Here is a 4,703-nt window from a genome sequence, read left to right as displayed (position 1 = left end):
GCCGTTCTGGTTGCACATGCGCATACTAAAGCCCTCGGCGCCGCGGATTCCGCTACGAGGCGCTTGCGCAAGGGGGTGGGGCTTTTTCCCGCAGCCTTGACCTGCTAGAAGGGCGGTTACAGGAATGAAGCCCGGGGATGATCTTAAAAAACTGGATGAACCGTAAGGTTAAGGGCCCAACACGGTTTCCAGGAAAGAAGCTAGCTCAGAGAAGGGAAAAACCTCAGGTGTTGACACATCTTTACATACAGTGGCCGCACAACACACTGGGCACGCCATGGATAAAAGGCACTTTCTTGACTCTGCGTCTACTTCCTTTTCGTTGAGTGCCCTACTTCCCTGTTAAAAAACAAGCAAAAAGATGTAATTGCTGATTGTTTTGGCTGTATTAGTAGAAATTAGCACAGTGGCAAGCAGGCAGTGTGTACCATTTACTGAGCCCTTGGCTATGAGGTAGGCGGGTTTCTAGGGGCTGGGATCATAGTGAACAAGACAAACACCATCCCTGTAGGAAGCTAAACTCCAGTGAAGCAATGACAGTAAACGGATGAATAAATGAACAGTATTCTTTCCGGTATTGATTAGTACTTGATGAAATAAAATGAAGACACGTGATACTGACTGGGAAGGTGGTATCTTGATGAGATGGTCAGGGAAGGCCTCTCAAAGAGACCTGGATAAGAAAGACCTGGTAGGGAAACTATTGTCCTGGCAAAGAAAGGACAAGGCAAATGCAGAGAAAAAGAGGAGCTTGGTATGTTGCAGGGGGAGGGCAGGAAAGGCCAGTGTGAGCAAGTGGGAAGATAGTCCCAGAGAGATGAGGTTGGAGAGTTAGGTAGAAGCCAGACTATGGAGGTCCTTGAAAGCCAGGGTAAGAAGTTTGGCTTTTATTCTGAGTACAATGGGAAGCTATTTGAAACTTTTAAAGCAGATCTATGTCTTATGAAGAGAATGGATTGTAGAGGGGCAAGAGCGGAAGCAGAGAAAATAGGATACACTTCATGTTTAGAAGGAAGATAATGGTAGTCTGCACCAGAACAATGGCAGGAGAAATAAAAGAAATAAGACAATGGGGTTTGGTGATTGGCTGTGGAAAATGAAGAAAAAGGCATCATCAAAAGTGAATCTTAGGTTTTGGGGCCAGCACATGTGTGGATGGTAGTGTGGCATAGAAGGGAAGTCTGTGAGGTAATGGTTTTTGATTGAGTGAGGTGGAAGAGAGTAAATAAAGAATTCTAGTGTGGATATTGAGAAACAGAAAAGCAGACCATGACATCCAGGAGATGGCCTGGTACCACCAGTTTGGCTTGCTGTTGCTTTGAGCTGGCCTGGCAATCACAGCTAGGCATAGGTATTCTTCTATTGAACAGAAACAATTTCACAGAACATCAGACAAGACCACTCTGTGACCATGATAGATCAAGACAAAAGTGAGATCACTGTGTATTCAGTTCATAACTGAACACAGACACAACATAAACATTGTCCCATTCTTTTGTTGTCTGTGCTTTTGGTGTCACATTCAAGAAATTATTGTCAAATCTAATGTTGAGAAACTTTGGCCCTTTGTTTTCTTCGAAGAGTTTTATAGTTTTAGCTCTTTGTTAGATCTTTGATCTATTTCAAGTTAATTTTTGTAGATGGTGTTAGGTAAAGGTACAATTTTATTCTTTTGCATGTGGATATCCAGTTTTCCAGGAGACTTTAACTATATATTTTTTTAAGCTTTTTAAATTTGGCTAGCAAATAAATTGCTCAGGCTGACTTCACTTTGAAATTCCTTTTTCAAGTACAGGTAACTTCATGCTCTATTATTGAAAAGAAAATACTAATTTTTGTCCCATTGTCTTGTAGCATAAAGAGATACAAATCTCTCAGGAATAGATTAAAAACATTATTTTTTTAAAAAAAGAAGCCAAGCAGTTTAATGTAACAGTTATTTATCTATCTAGTGTTCTTGTATATATATTCATTTATCCTTTTTTTGTGGTACCTGTGGATAGTTGCAACCCAACTTCAAAAATTTAAAACATGAAAAATGGGAAGCTTTGTAAAAAAATACCTACAAATCTACCAAGGGAGAAAAAATATTTATAGTATGAAATAAATATGTTGTACCTGAAGATAACTGCAGCATACAAAGGAAACAAAAAACACATATTTTCCTCCTAAAACATACAGATTTCCAACACTCTGAGGAAAAAAAATCCTGTTATTGTTACTAAAATTCAGAGAGACTCACAGGACCAAATTCATATTTTAAAAATTAAATGGAAACTTATGAAAATTGAGATTTCTGTACATTCCCAGGGCTCCAGTATATAGTAAAATACTATTAGGACTGGGAGGTCAAGGAGCAAGTACTGTGAGATGTCAAGTTTCATCTCCAGGGGCTGAAACTCTGAAATGTGCTGATTATTTCAGTTCTGCTATGAATGGGAAAAATACCCACTATGATGAAATCATAATGGCTTGACTTCCAATTGTTCATTATCTTTAAAGATTATTTCAGATTTTGAAAAATCCCTAGAAATTTCAAGTTCACGCCCTTTGTGTTGGTGCCTTTTTACAGGAAAAGAAATATGCTTAAGAGCACATTTTAAAAATGACATATCAATACTGTATAAAACTTTTCATATTCTTAGTCCAGGCATGGTGGCTCACACCTGTAATCCAAGCACTTTGGAGGCCAAGGCCGGCGGATCACCTGAGGTCGGGAGTTCAAGACCCGCCTAACCAACATGGTGAAACCCTGTCTTAAAAAATAATCATATCACGCCTGTAATCCCAGCACTTTGGAAGGCCGAGGCGGGTGGATCACGAGGTCAAGAGATCAAGACCATCCTGGTCAACATGATGAAACCCCTTCTCTACTAAAAATACAAAAAATTATCTGGGCATGGTGGCGCATGTCTGTAATCCCAGCTACTCGGGAGGCTGAGGCAGGAGAATTGTCTGAACCCAGGAGACAGAGGTTGTGGTGAGCCGAGATTACGCCATTGCACTCCAGCCTGGGTAACAAGAAGCGAAACTCCGTCTCAATAAAAAATAATAATAATAATAATAATAATTAAAAAAAGAGAAAAAAACTTTTCATATTCTTATGTGTTTTAAAATTACAGAATAAGATTGTAATTAGCTACCTTTTATTTTTTAAAAACAAAGATGTGAATGTTCATTATTTAAGACAATTTACTAAGATATAATTTAATACAGCAATATTAATTTGGGCTTAGTGCTAGTGGTTTTTCGATTTAGAACAATTATTTCTCAGTTTTATGTTTTAAATATAAAATTTTATCCCAAAGAAGAATTTTCCTGTTAGGCTATGTATCACTGCCCCTTCTCTAAAATACTAAAATAAATAAATGTATTTGTTTATTTATTTAATTTTATTTTTTGAGATGGAGTCTTGCTCTGTCACCTAGGCTGGAGTGCAGTGGTGCTATCTCGGCTCACTACAACCTCTGCCTCCCAGGTTAAGCGATTCTCCTGCCTTAGGCTCCTGAGTATCTGGGACTACCATGCCCCTGTGAGACAAATCCAGCCGGACGCCTGTTACCCACCATTCCTGGCCCTAAAATAAATTTAAATGGAGGCATAGGTACAATTAACTTCGAAGCTTTAAACACAGTGATAAACAACCTCCCATAAGTTTGAGGTTGGAGCATCACAGGGGTCTGAGAACAATAGACCAAATTCCCTGTGGGACAAATCCAGCCTGCCACCTGTTTTTGTACACAGTACAAGCTAAGAATGGATTTTACACTTCTAAGTTATTGAAAAAAATGTATAAAAGATTATTTGGGATACATGAAAGTTATATAAAAGTCAGATTTTAGTGTCCATAAATAAAGTTTTATTGGAACTCAGCCATATTCATTTGTTTAGTACTGTCTATGGCTGCTTTCACTCTACAATGGCAGAGGTGAGTTGAGTAGCTGTCACAGTGATATGTGGCCCGCAAAATTGAAAATATTTACTAGCTGGCCCTTTATGGGAAAAGTTTGCCAACTCCTGAGCATCATAATTGCAGCTTGCATTGTGCAGTCAACATGCAAATAAACCAAATGTCACTAAATCATGCAGAATAAATTTTTACCATACATCAGTTGTTTAATATGGAGAAAGAAAGCACACAATGTTTACTTAGTATTTGTTAATTACACCAGCTAAGAATTGTGACTAGTGTTTTCTAATGGTAGTTTCTTCTTCTTGACAAGAGAGCATTAGTTTACTCTTTCCTTGTGAAAAATATACTTATCTTATGATCTTCCATGAGGCAGAGATGGAAGAAATATTGTACAAGTCTCTATGCTGAAGTCTTTGTTAACAGCATGACTATAGGTGGACTGTGACTGGCATTTAATTTGGACTTGAGGAGGGAGGAGAAGCCAGCAATACTCAGTACCTCTATTGAAGTGAAGGGAAAGACACACAGTCTTTTCTTGCGGCCGCTTGTGTAGCTGGAGATGGGTTGTAGTGAAGTCAATAAAATTCTTCAACATCCTTCAATAGCAATGATTCTAGTCCTGAGCAGTTCAAATTCTATCTTGATACTTGTGTTTTCTTGCATACTCTTCTCTTGCTAGCCACATGAAAAGGCTAGAATAGCACAAATGTCTCAAAATGTAGAGCTCCAAATTATGACACCTCTTTAGAAAGATGACAGGTCCTCTGGGTATTACAAAACTAGGGCTATA

This window comes from Callithrix jacchus, chromosome 7 (assembly GCF_049354715.1).
Source record: "Callithrix jacchus isolate 240 chromosome 7, calJac240_pri, whole genome shotgun sequence".
NCBI classification, from domain to species: Eukaryota; Metazoa; Chordata; class Mammalia; order Primates; family Cebidae; genus Callithrix; species Callithrix jacchus.
Note: the sequence above shows the minus strand (reverse complement) of the source record.